The sequence below is a fragment of the Stegostoma tigrinum genome, chromosome 32 (assembly GCF_030684315.1).
Source record: "Stegostoma tigrinum isolate sSteTig4 chromosome 32, sSteTig4.hap1, whole genome shotgun sequence".
Lineage (NCBI taxonomy): Eukaryota > Metazoa > Chordata > Chondrichthyes > Orectolobiformes > Stegostomatidae > Stegostoma > Stegostoma tigrinum.
In genome coordinates this window covers 38,235,002-38,251,550 of record NC_081385.1, presented here as the reverse complement: position 1 = coordinate 38,251,550, position 16,549 = coordinate 38,235,002, and the positions used below count along the sequence as shown (strand labels likewise).

Here is a 16,549-nt window from a genome sequence, read left to right as displayed (position 1 = left end):
CTCTGGATCTCAATCGCTCCACCAATAGTTTCTCACTACCCACTCTTGCTCAGCCCTCAGTATTCTGAACACCTTTTCAAATTTTCTCTCAACCTTCCAGGGAAAACAGTTCCTGAGGATTTCTTCAACTTATCTACATAACTGAAATTCTTCATCCTTGGAACCATTCTTGTGAATGGTTTCTGGACTCCTCAAATGCCTTTACACCTTTTGTAAAGTGTGGTATCCAGAATTACATGCAGGCTACAGTTCAGATCAAAGCAGTATTTTACACAAATTAAACAAAACCCACTTGCTTTCGTGTCCATTGATTGAGCCCAGAATAGTGTGTATTTTCATCTAGGACCCTTTGCTTCTGCACTCCCTTTAGAATTATACCCTTGACTATGCCCCCAACTTTCTCTCTACCAAACAAGTTACTTCAAACATTGTTGAAGGTGACCTTACTGGATAGGCTTCCAAATAGTGGGAAGGAATAAGAAGTCTTAAAACAGATTAAGGTAGATAAATCCCCAGGACCTGAAGTGTATACCAGGACATGGTGGGAGGCTAAGGTGGAAATTGCGAGGTCCCTTGCAGAATTATTTCTATCAACAACAGCCACGGGTGAAGTGCCCAAAGATTGGAGGGCAGCAAATGTTGGTGTTATTACTTAAGAAAGGCTGCAGTAGAAGGCCTGGGAACTACAGACAGGTCTGCCTGACGGATATGACGGGTACATTGTTAGAGGGGATTCTGAGAGAAAGGATAAACGGGTATTTGGGATAGCCAGCATGGCTTTGTGTGCAGGAAATTGTGTCGCATGGATTTTATTTAGTTTTTTGAAGGGGTGAACAAGAAAGTGGGTGAGGGCAGTGTGGTAGACATTATCTATTTGGACTTTAGCAAGGCCTTTCACAAAGTACCACGTGGCAGGTTGTTCAGTAACATTAAATCTCACAGGATCCAGAGAGAGCTTGCCAATTGAATAGAAAATTGGCTTAAAAGATAGAAGATAGAGGATGGTGAAAGAGAGTTCTTTTTAAAACTGGAGCCCAATAACCAGCAGTGTGCCACAGGGGTTGGTCCACGATTATAATGTCATTTATATAAATACTTTTTATGAGAATTTAGGAGGTATAGTTAATAAGTTTGCTAATGACACCAAGATTGGTTATCAGGCTTGAGGACTAGACTGATCAAAGTTCAGGGCCAGCATGTTCTAGTTTGAAGGAAGGACAAGGAGGGCACAGTACGGGACCCTTGGATAGCGAGGAAGGTTGCGAATTTAGTCAAAAAGTAAAAAGCATACATAAGAGCTTAAGAAGCTAAAATCGGACACGTACATGAGGAATATAAAGCAAGCAGGAAAGAACTGAAGCAGGCAAATCAGGAAAACAAGGGGCCATGAAATGACCTTGGCAAGTAGGGTGAAGAGAATCTGAAGGCATTCTGTACACACATTAAAAACAAGAGGATGCCTGGAGAGAAGGTAGGACACCTCAAGGGTAAAGGAGTGAACTTGTGCTTGGAAACAAGAATGTAGGTGAGATCCTAAATGAGTACTTTGTGTCAGTTTTCACCCAGGAGAAGGATAGTGAGATTTGTGTGGAGCATATTAATATGCTGGAGTGTTTTAAGATCAAGAAAGAAGTGGTGTTGGGTCTCTTGAAGTGCATTAAGGTGGGTGAACCCCCAGGGCCTGATGGCATCTATCCCAGGTTATCGACACTGGCAAGAGGGGAGATTGCTGGGGCCTTCACCAAGATCTTTATATCCTCACTAGCTACTGGAAGATCCCGGAGGACTGGCAAGTAGCTAATGTTGCTCCTCTGTTCAAAAAGGGAACAGGGATAATTCAGGAAACTATACATTGGTGAATCTCACATAGGTGGTTGGGAAACTACTGGAAAGAATTCTAAGGGATAGAATTTACTTGCATTTGGAAAGGATGCACTAAGTAGGGAGTCAGAATGGCATTGTGCAGGGCAGGTCACGTCTTACTAACATGCCTGAATTTGTCAAAGAGATGATGAAGGTGATCGATGAGGGTAGAGCAGTGGATGTTGTCAACATGGATTTTACTTTTGACAAGATCCCTTATGATAGGCTCATCCAACAGATTATGAAGCACAGAATCCAGAGTGACTCTGCCATGTGGATTCAGAATTGGCTTGTCTGTAGAAGACAGAAATTGGGTACAGCGCTGTACATGGTGTGGCTTCCTCTACATTGGGGAAACCAAGCGGAGGCCTGGGGACTGCTGTGCAGAACACCTACGCTCAGTTCGCAGTTAGCAACTGCGCCTCCCAGTCGCGAACTATTTCAACTCCCCCCCCCTCCCACTCCTTAGACGATATGTCCACTCTGGGCCTTCTGCAGTGCCATAATGATGTCACCCGTAGGTTGCAGCAACTCATATTCCGCTTGGGAGCCTTGCAGCTCAACGGTATCAATGTGGATTTCACCAGCTTCAAAAATCTCCCCTCCCCCCACTGCATCCCAAAACCAACCCAGCTCGTCCCCACCTGCCTAACCTGTTCTTCCTCTCACCTATCCCCTCCTCCCACCTCAAGCCGCACCTCCATTTCCTACCTACTAAACTCATCCCGCCCCCTTGACCTGTCTGCCCTCCCCAGACTGACCTATCCCCTCCATACCTCCCCACCCATACTCTCCTCTGCACTTATGTTCTCCTCTATCTTCAGACTGTCTCCCCTTCTCTCCCTATTTATTTCAGAATCCTCTCCCCATCCCCCTTTTCTGATGAAGGGTCTAGGTCTGAAATATCGGCTTTTGTGCTCCTAAGATGCTGCTTGGCCTGCTGTGTTCATCCAGCCTCACAATTTGTCATCTTGGATTCTCCAGCATCTGCAGTTCCCATTATCTCTAGAAAAACTGGAGTTGTTTTCTCTGGAGCGGTGGAGACTGAAGGGAAACTTTGTAGAAATCTATAAAATTATGAGATGCATAGATTGGGTTGGCAATCAGAATCTTTCCTCCCCACTCTGCGTTGAAATGTCTAATACTAAGGGATATACATTTAAAGTTGGGGTGGGGGGGTGGGGGAGTTCACAAGAGATGTGAGAGACAAGCTTGTTTTTAAAAAACACAGAAGAGGAGTCTGGAAATTGCTGCCGGGGAAGTGGTGGAGGCAGATACGATACGGATGTTTAAAGGGACTTTTAGATAAATATACATGCAAGGACTGGAGGTATATGGATCAACGGCAGACAGAAGGGATTAGTTTAATTTGGCTTTATGCTCGACACAACATCGTGGACCAAAGGGCACATCCTGTGCTGTACAATCCTAGTCTCTATGGTGATACAGTGAACAGTGAAGAACGTTACTGGGGAATACATTGAGATCTTGAACAACTGGGTCAGTGGGTTGAAGAATGGCAGCTGGAGTTTAATTTAGATAAATGTGAGTTGATGCATTTTGGTAGGTCAAACCAGGGCAGAATTTATACAGTCAATGGTAAGGCTCTGAGAACTGTTGAAGAAAAAAAAATCTATGGGTTTAAGTTCATAGCTACTTGAGGGTGAATTCACAGGAAGATGGGGTGGTGAAGATAGCTTTCGGCATGCTTGCTTTCATTGGTGACAGCATTGAGTAATGGAGTTGGGATGCCTTGTTGGAGCTGTAAAAGAAGTTGATAAGGTGTGTAGTTCCGGTCGCCCTACAGTAGGAAGGATATCATGAAACTAGAAAGAGTGCACAAAAGATTTACTAGGATGCTACTTGGACTGGAAGGTTCGAGTTATAAAGAGAGGCTGAACAGGCTGGGACTTTTCCCTCTGGAGCACATGAGACTGAAGAGTGACCTTATAGAAGCCTATAAAATCATGAGGAAGCACAGATAAGGTGCAATGTCAACGGCTTTTCCCCATTGTACGAGCGTCTAAAGCTAAAGGGCAGAGGTTGAAGGTCAGTGTGGGTGAGAAACAAAGTGTCCATATTTTTCACACAGTGGGTGATGAGTGCCTTGAATGGGCGGTCAGATGTAGTAGTGGAGGCAAGTACAATTCCGTCACTTAAGAAACATTTGGACAGGTACAGGGATGGGATAGGTATGGAGGGATACGGATCAAATGCAAGCAAATGGGACAAGTTTAATTGTGAAAACCAGCAGCATGGGCAGGTTGGACAGAAGGGCCTGTTTCCACGCTGCAAACATCTATGGCAATGAAGCAGAAGGTCACATTTTTCTGCAGGACAAGTAGGACTGGTGATTACAATTACTTGAGGGCAGATCGGTGGGGGGGAGAAAAAGTAGAATGTTGAGATCAGACAGGGAGAAATTACTGCAAGCTGTGCAGGAGAATTTTCTGGAACAGCACATTTCCGGTCCTACCAGATAGGGAACATTAATGGATCAAGTTCTCGGAACTGAGGATGGCCAAGTGAAGAATGACAGAGAAGGAGAGCATTTAGGAAAAAGCAAGTGTTAGACAATAAGGTTTCCAATTAACTTGGAAAAGAAGAAAAATCAGTCAAGAATTAAGACCCCAGATTGAAAGAGGGCATTTTTAGGGATCTGAAAGATGAACTTAAGTAAGTTGACTGGAAACACATTTTGGTGGCTAAAACAGTAAATGAAAAATAGAAGCATTTCAAAAGGGAGCAGAGTAAGTTGCAAGCCTTAAAACACAAATTTCTTCAAATATATTAATAGTCAAAAATTAGTGAAGGACAAAGTGGTGTCCATAGGAAATAAGCAAAATAAGCTGCTCACTGAAGCAAAAGATTTGACGGAGGTACTAAATGTATATTTTGCTTGTCTTTACCAAATTAAGAGATGCTAACAATGGTGCAAGATGGCAGAGTAGGACACTCCAGCCAGAGCTCATCCACTCCACCCACTCTTCTTCTTCCTCCTGATGTCTTTATTTCTTTCTTCCTTTCTCCCCTTCGACGACAATAACAACTCCCAGCCTCCAGCAAAGAGCGAGGATATCCAGTCTCCAGGTATGATCCCCGGCCTCCTATAATCGACAACACCTGGCCTGGCACAGTGGTCTCCCAGTGTGGCAATAACGACCTCTCAGCTTCCGGCAGTGGCCTCCCAGTGTTGGCGTGGTGACCTTTCAGCCTCCCGCAGCGGGCTTCCAGTGTGGAGTGGCATCCTCTTGGCTACTGGCAGTACCTTCCTGGCATTAGCACATCAACGTCCTGGCATGTTGCAGCGGCCACCTTCCACGGCGACCTCCCTGCATGGAGCAGTAACCTTCCAGCCTCCTGCAAAGGCCTCTGCCAGCGCAGTTTGGAGACAGCTTCCAGTCTGTACTAGGCCCTGAGTGCCAGCATGGTCGACTATCTGCACTCTGTTCTGTAATTCGGCATTTTATTTCTGTAATAAATCTTGTAACAAAGTAAGCTGTTTCTAGGTACTTCTGTTTCTAAAGCAGCACTGTAACTGGCGACATATAAACTTTTGACTACACTCAATGAGTTTATGTGACAACAAAGGCTATTCTATTCTATGCTCTAGTTGAAAGTGTGGGAATTGAGCAGTATAGTGATTGAAGAAGAAGAGGTAGTGAAAGTGCTGGCAGCACACCAAGTAGAGAAGTAGCCAGGCCTGAATGGGATGCATCCTAGAGTGCTGAGAGGGGCAAGGGAGCAAATCATGGAAGCATTGATTGAAATTTTCCAGACCCCTCTGAACGTAGGATTATTCGGGGACAGGGCCTGAAAGGTTACAAATGTGACACTAGTGTTTAAGAAAGGGGTGAAGGGTAACCTAAGAAACTGTAGACTGTCTACTTGACATCTATAGCAGAAAAACTGATGGGAGGCCATAACACATTTTGAGGTAAATAACCACCTTGAGGAAAACATGATATTTTTATATTGCTTGCTGCACCTGCAACTCAGCAATCTTATTTGCCACAGTCCATAGATTCACATACATATACTGTAATCCAATTCAAAAACCAAGTAATTTTTAACCAGGAGTAGGCCATTTAGATCTCCATTCCACTTTGCTTTTCAATGTGATCATGGTTGATCTTCCATGACAGTACCCACCACAACAGTACCCTCTCCCTCCCCATACCCTTGATCCCTTTAGCCTTAAGGACTACAACTACCTCCTCCTTGAAAACATTTAATATTTTGGCCTCAGCTGCAGACAGTTGCACAGTCTCACCACTGATGGGGTGAAGAAGTACCTCCTCATTTCTGTCCTAAATGGCCTACACCCCTGGTCCCTTAGATTGTGGCCCCTGGCTGTGGACTCCTTGGTCATAGGGAATATCTTTCCTGCATTTATTATGGCTAGTCCTGATGGAATTTTACATGTTTTCTGATATCGCCCCTCAGTTTTACTCGAGCATATGCTGCTTCAAACAAAGAAAACAAAACTGCACATACTGCTCTTACTAAGGCCCTGTACAACTGCAGCAAGACATCCCTACTGCTGGGCTTGAATCCTCTTCTCTGGTTATCCGTCAATACTGAACTCTCCCAGGATTAACATTTTACACACTAAAGGGACTTAACTGTTTATAGGAATGAGTCATATGCAGATAGCTACAAATGTAAATGTTAGGTGCAACCTTAGTTACAAGTAGTGAATAATTTCATCAGTATCAGTACAAGTGGTTAACAGCTGCTTCGTCAAGATCTAATTGCAATGTGTTATGTGGCACTGTCATCATGCTAAATGTTACAGGCTTTAAACAGAGCTCAAAACTAGTACCAATGAGGCACTATGGACCATTAGCAGCAGCACAGTTGTCGACATCATTGCCCTTCAAGAATTTCATGGAAAGATTTTACGCAAAATGGGGTAAAAGTGCACTTCAAATAAAGAACTCAAAAGTTCTGTAGACAGGTCCCTGATCAGATGCATATCCAGCTGGTAGACTGGTAAGGGTGAGGTCAGGATCGTTTTTCCCTCTTGTTGGATCCCTTGCCACCTGCTGTAGACCCAGATTTGCAGTTATGCCCTTTAGGACCTGGTCAGTCGTGCCACTGCTCTGCAACTTCTGGAAATTGACACAGAAATCCCCCACCCAGAGTTGCATTTAGTGCCCTTGCCACCCTCAGTGCCTCCAAGTGTTGTGCCATATGGAGTATCGTTTCATCGGCCAAGGGCGGATGCTACATGGTCATCAGCTGGAAGTTTCCTTGCCCATGTTTAACCTGAAGCCATCAGACTTCATGGCATCTGGAGTCAAGGACATTCAGAGCAACTCCCTCCTAACTACATACCACTCTGCCTGCATTGCTACTGGATTTCACCTGCCAGTGGGACAGAACACATCTAGGGTTGGTGATAGTGGTGTCTAGGACATGGCATCATATCTTACAGACAATGAAAATGACGAGATCAGGTTGTTGCTTGACTAATCTGAGACAGTCCCCTCAATTTTGGCACCAACTCCCCCCAGATATCAGTAAGAAGGACTTTGCAAAGTCAACTGTGCTGTTTTGACCATAGTCTTTTCCAGTGCCTAGGTCAATGCTAGTTAATTGGACAAGTTTCATTTCCTTGTTAAGACTTGGTAGCAACTGTTACAACTGATTAGCTTGCCAGAGCATTTCAAAAGGCAGTTGAGAGTCAACTATGTTGCTGTTGGTCTGGAGTCACATATAGGCTAGGTCAGGTGAGGATGGCAGATTTCCATTTCTCAAATCCATTAATGAGCTAGATGGGCTTTTCCAGCAACCGACAATGATTTCATGGTCATACTTAATTCCAGGTTTTCCTTTTTATTTAAATTCAAGTTGTACTATCTGCAGTGTCAAGATTTGAACCCCAGAACATTAGCTGCGTTTCTGGACTTACAGTCTTGCAATATTATCACTTGGCCATCGTTGATCCATTTCCTCAGTCTATATCACAAAACCCAATTGCCTAGTCATTAGAACAATGCTGTATATGGGCTTTTACTGTTTACAAACTGGCTGCCTCATACATACAACAGTAATTACAACCAGTGAAGCACTGTTGAAATGTAAAGAGTTTTAGCATGTCTTTGAGCCAATGAAAAGTGTGAAACAAAATTAAGTGTTTCTTAAGGCTGTTAATACGAGAAAACCTTGTTTATTTTAAAATTTCAAAAGAAGTCATAGTTAAAAGCCAGGGCTGTCTGATGTGTCCTTTCACAATTCAGAAGAAAGTTCACATAAACACTTGATATATTTCGTGTAAACCTGAAAGGATTCTGCTAGAGAAAACACCCTATAGTCAAGTGTTTTTTATTCATTCATGGCACTGGGTAGTTGCTAGCTGGTCAGTATTTATTGCCTGTCCCTAGCTGCCATGGAGAAGGTGGCAGTGAGCTACCTTCTGGAACTGCTGCTGACCACCTGCTCTGGATTGGCCCACAATGCCATTAGGGGGAGAATTCCAGGAACTTTACCCAGTGACAGTGAAGGAATAGCAATATACTTCCATGTCAGGATAAAGAGTGCTGGTGGGGAACTTGAAGGGGGTGGTGTTCCCATGTATCCTCGGCTCTTGTCCTTCCAGTTGGAAGTGACTGTACTTTGAAAGGTGCTGTCTAAGGGGTTTTGGTGCAGTGCATCTTGTAGATAGTATGTCCTATCAAGGGCAAGAGGATGCTTGTGGATGTAGTCAAATGAAGCGGGCTGCTTTGTCTTGGATGGTGTCAAGCTGCTTGAAAGCTGTTGGAGCTACACCAATCGAAGCAAAGGGGGAGCATTTCATCACACTTCTGACTTGTGTCTTGTAGATGAAGGACAGGCTTTGCAGGGTCAGGAGGGGATTTGCTCGCTGTTGTATTCCGAGCCTGTGACCTCCTCATATAGGCACTGTGTTTATTTGGCAAGTTCAGCCGAGCTTCTGGTCAATGATAACCCCGAGGGTATTGATAACAGGCGGTTTCAGTGATGGTAACGTCATTTAAAGTCCAGGGGCAGTGATTAGATTCTCTCTTACTATCTAAAAGATTGTCATAGCCTGGCATTTGTGTGGCACAAATATTACTTGCCAGTGTGAACCCAAGCCGGGATATCATCCAGATCTTGTTGCATTTGAATATGGACTCCTTCAGCATCTGAGGAGTCACAAATGATGCTGAACACTGATCAATTATCACAACATCCCCATTTCTGAACCTATGCTAGAGGGAAGATGGTTGGTGAAACAGCTGAAGTTAGCTAGGTCTAGGATACTATCCTGAGGAATTTCTGCAGAGATGTCATGAAGCTGCAATGACTGACTTGCACCAACCATGACCATCTATGTGCTAGGTGTGATTCCAACTAGTGGAGAGTTTGCACCCCGATACCCTTGATTCCGGTTTTGTTAGGGCTCCTTGATGTCACACTTGGTCAAAAGTAGTCTTGATGTTAAGGACTGTCACTCTCACCTCACCTCTGAAAATCAGTCAGTTCTTTTGTCCATGTTTGAACTAAGCTGGTAATGAGATCAGGAGCTGTGTAGTACCCTCAGAACCCAAATTGGGCATCAATGAGCACGTTATTGCTGACTACTTGATTGCACTTTTGATGTCACCTTCTTTCACTTTACCAATGATTGAGAGTAGACTGATGGGACAGTAATTGAGTGGGTTGGGCTTGTTCTGCTTTTAATGTCCAAGAAATATCTGGGCAATTTTCCACAATGTTGGTCAATGCCAGTGTTATAAGTGAACTGGAACAGTCGGCCAGGAGACGGCAAGTTCTGCAGCACGTCTTCAGTACTACTGCTGGAATTTCGTCAAGGCCAATAGCCTTTGCATTATCCAGAGTCTCCAACCTTTTCTTGATATCATATGGAGTGAATCAAATTAGCTGAAGACTGGTATCTGAAATGCTGCAAACCACCCAAGGAAGCCAAAATGGATCATCCACATGGCACTTCTGACCGAAGATTACTGCCAATGCTTCAGTGATATCCTCTGCACCAATGTGCTGGGCTCTTCCACCATTGAGGATGTGAATATTTGTAGAGTTTCTTCCTGCAAAGAGTTTAATTGTCCACCACCATTTACAACTGGATGCAACAGGACCGTAAAGCCTAGAACTGATCCACTGATGGTGGGATCACTTTGCTTTGTGTATAACTTGCTGCCTATGTTGGTTAGCATGCAACTGGTCCTGGTTGGTGGCTTCACCAGCTTGACACCTCATTTTTAGGTACATCTGGTACTGTTCCTGGCATGCCCCTCTGCATTCTCCATTGAACATGGGTTAATTATGTGGCTTGATTGTAATGACTTAAAGGGGGATACACCAGGGCATGAGGTTACAGATTGTACTGGAGTTCAATTCTGCTGCTGATGGCCCACGGTGCCTCACAGGTGCCCAGTTTTGTGTTGCTAAATCTATTCAAACTCTGTCCCATTAAGCACAATGATAGCGCCACTAAGATTAGTCTCAATGTGAAAGCAGGACTTTGTCTCCACAAGGACTGTGTGGTGCTCCGTCCTACTGATAATGTCATGGACAGATGTATCTGCAGCTGGCATATTGGTAAGGATAAGGTTAAATACGTTTTTCCCTTTTGCTGGTTCCTCCACAACCTGCTGCAGACTCAGTCCATTAGCTATGTATTTTAGAACCCAACCAAATTGATCAGTAATATTGCTGCCAAGACCCTTTGATGGTGGATACTGAAACTCTCCCACCCACAGTACATTTTGTGTCCTTGCCATTCTGTGTGCCTCCTCCAAGTATTGTTCAACATGGAAGTGTAGTGATTCATCAGCCACAGGAGGATGGGATGTAGAAATCAGGAGGCTTCTTTGCCCATGTTTAAACAGAAGCCATGAAACTTCATGTGGTGCGGAGTCAATGTTGAGAACATGTGGGCAATACACTCCCAACTGTATATCACTGTACTGCCAGTTCTGCTGAGGTCTGTTCTGCCAGCAGGACAGGACATAGCCAGCGAAGGTGGTGGTGGTGTCTGGGACACTGCTTGTAAAGTATGATTTTGAGAGCATCAGTACGTCAGGCTGTTGCTTGGCTCGTCCGTGAGACACTAGACGCGATTTGTTACTAAGGAGGAAGGAAGATTCTGCAGGGTTGACAACTCGACAAATATTTTGGACTTGTCTTCATTGAGGAGGACACAAATGACCTTCAGGAAAGTCTTAGAAAATTGTTAGGGGACAGAGGGTCATGCATGAAGGATGAACTAAAGGAAATCCTTATTAATCAGGAAATAGTACTGGAGAAATTGGTGAGGCTAAAACTCATAAGTCCCCAGGGGCTAATGCTCTTCATCCCAGACTTCTTCTGTGGCCCCAGAATTAGCAGATGTGTTAGAGACCATTTCCCAGCTTTAAGACTCTGCAAGAGTTCCAATGGAGTGGAGGGTAACTTACATGACTCCATTTCCCCCTCCTTTAAAGAGAAAATGGGGAATTATAGGCCAGCTCGCCTGACACAGGCGATGCGGGAAGATGATGCAGTCAACTACTCAGGATGTACTAACAGCATTTGGAAAGCAGTGACAGGGATGGTCCAAGCCAGCATAGATTCACTGAAGGGAAATCATGCTAGACAAATCTTGAGGAATTTTTTTGAGGATGTGACCAGTAGAGTGGATCAGATGTTATGTACTTGGACTTTCAAAAGGCTTTTGACAAGGTTCCACACAAGAGATTAGTAAGCAAAATTAAAGCTCATGGTCTCAGAGGTAATGTATTGACACGGATATAGACCTTGGTGGCAGACAGGAACCAGAGAGTTAGAATAAACGGGTCCTTTTCTGAGTGACAGGCAGTGATGATTGGGGTACTGCAGGGTTCGGTGCGGCACCTCAGCTGTTTATAAACTACATTTGCAGGTTGCACTAGCTGGATAGCTAAGCGGCTGCAGGGTGACTTGAGCAGACTGGCTAAGTGGACAAACATGGCATAATGTGGACAAATGTGAGGTTATTGAATTTGGCCGCAAAAACTGAAAGGCCGACTATTATCTGAATGGTAGCAGTTCAGGAAAAGGTGGGGGTAACGAGGCCCGGGGGAGGGGTGTGGTGTGGTGGTGGAGGTGGTGGTGGTCCACAGTGGAGAGGTCATTGAAATTTGGCATGCAGGTACAGCAGGAAGAGAGGAAAGTTAATGACATGTCAGCCTTCATAGTGACAGAATTTGAGTATCTGAGTAAGGACAACTTGCTGCAGTCATACACGGCCTTGGTGAGACCACACCTTGACTAATGTGTGCAGTTTTGGCCTCTTACACCAAGGAAGGGCATTCTTGCTATTGCTATTCAGGAGTTCAGCAAAGATTTACTAAACTGATTTCCAGGGTGGCAGGGCTGACATATGAAAATGACTGGATTGACAGAGCCTGTACTCACTGGAATTTAGAAGAATGAGGAGGGAATATCACAGATATTCTGATGGGGGTGGACAGGCTAGATACAGGAAGAATGTTCCTGACACTGGGGAAGTCCAGAACTAAGGGTCGCAGTCTAAGAATAAGGGGTAAGCCACTGAAGACTGAGAGGAGGAAAATATCTTCACTCAGAGTTGTGAACCTGAGGAATTCTCTACCAGATAGCAGTCAGGACCAGTTCAAGCGAGGACTGGACGTGGCCCTCGCAGCTAAAGATCAAGGGGTAAAGAAACAAAGTGGGAATTGGATACTGAGATTGCATAAACATCCATTAACATATTGAATGGTGGTGCAGATTCAAAGGGCCAAATGGCCTACCCCTGCACGTATTTTCAACATTTCTATGTTCCTATTAGAGTGCTGTTTCTGCCAATGCCTTTTCCGGTGCCTAGGTTGATGCTAGGTGATCTTTTTTTTTTACTCTTCAAGGCGGCTAGTAAATTGAGTGGCTTGCTGGGTCATTTCAGAGGGCAAGTGGTATGAGAAGAACTAAACATACCAGGTCATTTGGGTCACAGAAAGTTGTAAAAAAAAAATCAGAGGGGTTGGAGTAGTATTACTAAATAGAAACACAATCACGTATACTGAAAGTTGATGTAATGACAGGAAAGCTCAGAGTGGAGAGCTAATGCGTGGAGATGTGGAACTGTAAAGGAACTAAAACCAGAACAGGTGTTATACTGAGACTGTCTGGGTGCAGCTCAGAAGTGTCAGATTGCCTATGTGCTGAAATTAGGCAGCTAAATAACAAAGCAGGGTTGCATCAATGATCAATTTTAATCTTATCAATGGTGGTCCTGCTCTCTTCCACTCTCTGGGCGAGTCCATATTTGAGCCTTTTGCAGACTCTGCAACACTTGAGGCAGAAGGTGGTTATGGGAAGGGCTGAGTGGAGTGTGGGTTTTGCAGCACGCTCCTTACTCTGTTTTTGTCTGGCTTCTGCTTTTTCCAGATGGTGAGTCCTGTGGTGTTTGACATCTTCCCAGATGCTTGTCCTCCTCTTTTGACTTAGGCCAGAAATTCCTAGGCGTCAGTGGGAACGCCACATTTCACCGGTGATGACTTGAGGGTATTGCTTTCTCCATCCACCCGGGACTTGCCTGCCTTTGCGGAGCTCCTGCTTTGTGAGTCTGTGTTGTTGGGGAGTCACGTTGACGATGTGCCCAGCCCATCACAGCCGATCAAGAGTGGTCAGTGCCTCAATGTTGGGAATATTAGCTTGGTAGAGGGCACCAGTGCTGGTGCATCTCTCTTCTCAGCAGATTTAGAGGATCTTGCACAGGCAGTGTTGGTGATACTGCTCTAGCGCTTTGAAGTGTCTGCTGCACACAGTCCACACTTCAAAGCCATATAGGAGGGCAGAGCCACCATAACTCTGTGTATCACAAGCCTGGTGTTGATTCTGATGTTGTTGTCCTTGAACACCCTATCCTCATGCAGCCAAACAAATCTAGTGCCTGCCAGAAAAGTAGTGAATTTCCAGACAGTATCCAGGATAGATTCACATGGCAATGTGCCTTGGATGTGACAAAGGAGAGACGATATTGGATCTAGTAATGAGTAATGGGCCTGATTTAATTATTGACATAGCTCCCCATGAGCATTTATCAAAGAGTGATCATAACATAATCAAGTCTCATGGAGCTTTCCTAAGAGCTAAGCAAAAATCGGATACTAGAATTTGGGATTTTAGTAAGGCAGACTTTAATGGGATTGGGCAGAGACTGTCCATAGTAAACTGGGAAGGTCATGCTAATATGTATAACAACCATGCAACAGTATAGGCGGAGACATCTTTCTCTCAAGGGAGATGATTGAGGAGTGACCTCATAGAGGTTTATAAAATCACAGGGGCTCAGATAAGTTGAATAGCCAAGGTCATTCCTTCAAGTAGTGGAATCCAAACCTAAAGGGCATGGGTTAAAAGTGAGACGGGTAAGATTTAAAAAGGAACCTAAGGGACAGCTTTTTCACAAAGAATGTGTGCCAATTATGGAATGAGCTGCCAGAGAAAGTTGTAGAGGTGAGTACAAGTGCAACATTTAAAAGACATTTGAACAGGTACATGGATGGGGAAGGTTTGGAGGGATGTGGGCTAAACACAGACAGCTGGGATTAGTTTGGTTTAAGAAACTGGTTGGCATGAATGAGTTGAGGCGAAGGGCTTTAATCATTCTGTGCTTTATGATTCTATGGCTCTACTTAATGCTATTCAGAAGCAATTTATACCCATGACAAGAAGAGCCATCAGAAAGAAAAACAGCCATGGACATCTCAGGAGGTAAGGGACAGCATAAAATTAAAAGTAAGGGCTTATAAAATGCAAATTAACAATACAGATACCATTAAATAGGACAAAGATTAATAAAGAGCCACAAAGCGACTTATAAGAGTGGCTGAAAAGGATGACAAAAGGAGATTTACAAGGGATTTAGAAAACAATATAAGGAATAATATAAAGGGAAAGCAGCTGGTCAAGAGTACAACTGACCCACTAAAGATTGAGAGCGTGGATATTGTCAATGGCCCCAGGGAAATGGAAGACAAGCTGAACAGTATTTTACTTCGGTATTCACAGCAGAACAGGAAGATAGTTTGCTGGAAGTCCTGGCGAAATTAACAGAGGATTAGGGACATGGTCTAAATAAAATTAACTTAAGTAAATCAAAAATAATGGGGAAATTAATGGAAATGAAGAGTGACAAGTCCCCAGAACATGACAGCTTCCATCCATAGGAGTCAAAGGACAGCATGTTGCCAATGTTCTAGTCATAATCTTTCAGGGTTCCTAGGATTCAAACCTCTGGATTAAAGATTTGCTCACATCATTTCGCTCTTTCAAGAGAGATAGACAGAACCCAAGGAACTACAGACCAGTTAGCCTAACATTTGAGGCTGAGAATTTTTGGGAATCAATAATCAAAGAATGGGTAATTGATCACCTCGAAAAATTTTCATTTAGTCAGGAGAGTCAACATGGAATTCATGAAGCTAGGTCATGCTTAGCAAATCTGTTGAGTTCTTTTTTAATTGAGAGTGACAAAGGTGGTGGACAGAGGTAGATTGATAGATATTGTTTATTGGGACTTCCAGATTTTTGATGAAGTCCTACAGAAAAGTCTGATAGCCAAGACAGAAACCCATGGAAGTGAGAGCAAATTACTGACATGGGTAGGAAATTGGGTGTGCGGCAAGACACAGAGTTAGAATGGGTTGGTACTCGAACTGACAGAACATACCTAGTGGTGCCCTGAAGGGATCAGTGTTGGGGCCTCAATTATTCAAAATTTTCATTGTCTTGGACAATAACATAAACTATCCACAAATATCCAAATTTGCCAAGGACAAAAAAATTGGGCAGCACTGCAGACTGTATTGATGATTGCATAAAATTATACCAGGGTATTGATAGGTTAGGTGAATGGGCAAAGCTGTGGTAGAAGGATTTTAATATAAACAAACAAGGGTGAGGTTCTGTGTTTCGGATATAAAAGGGATAGATCAGGGGTTTTTTTTTGAAAAGAAGGTACAAAGTTAAATACAGTGGATGTCCAATGAGATTCGGCAGTTCAGATGCACAGTTCTTTAAAATGTCATGGAAGTTGCAGGCCGGAAGTGCTGAATGGCCAACTCCTGTTCCCAGAAAAATTTTTGCATTCAACATGGTGGCAACTGAGCTGTCTTGATTCGAAAGGCTCAACACGTTCAGATTCGAACCAGCTAAATACTCATTGCCATTAGTTATTTTAGCTCAATATTTTCATCTCTGTAGAACAACAAATTGTGTGCAGTTTTGGTCTCCAAATTTGAGGAAGGACGTTCTGGCTATTGAGGGAGTGCAGCGTAGGTTCACGAGGTTAATTCCCGGAATGGCAGGACTATCATATGTTGAAAGATTGGAGCGACTGGGCTTGTACATGCTTGAGTTTAGGAGGATGAGAGGGGATCTGATTGAGACGTATAAGAGTATGAAGGGATTGGACAATCTGGAGGCAGGAAGTATATTCCCGTTGATGGGGGAGTCTAGAACCAGAGGACACAGTTAAAAAATAAGGGGTAGGCCATTTAGAACAGAGTTGAGGAAAAACCTCTTCACCCAGAGAGTGGTGGATATATGGAATGCTCTGCCCCAGAAGGCAGTGGAGGCCAAGTCTCTGGATACTTTCAAGAACAAGATAGATAGAGCTCTTAAAGATAGTGGAATCAAGGGTTATGGGGATAAGGCAGGAACAGGATACTGA

The 16,549-nt window shown here is 43.9% G+C and overlaps 1 protein-coding gene across 3 annotated transcripts in view; it reads right to left on the bottom strand.

Annotated features, from left to right (window-relative positions):
• aplp2 (amyloid beta (A4) precursor-like protein 2) overlaps positions 1-16,549 on the bottom strand; it is a 233,397-nt gene that overhangs the window by 104,292 nt on the left and 112,556 nt on the right. The gene's annotated exons all lie outside the window — the stretch shown is intronic.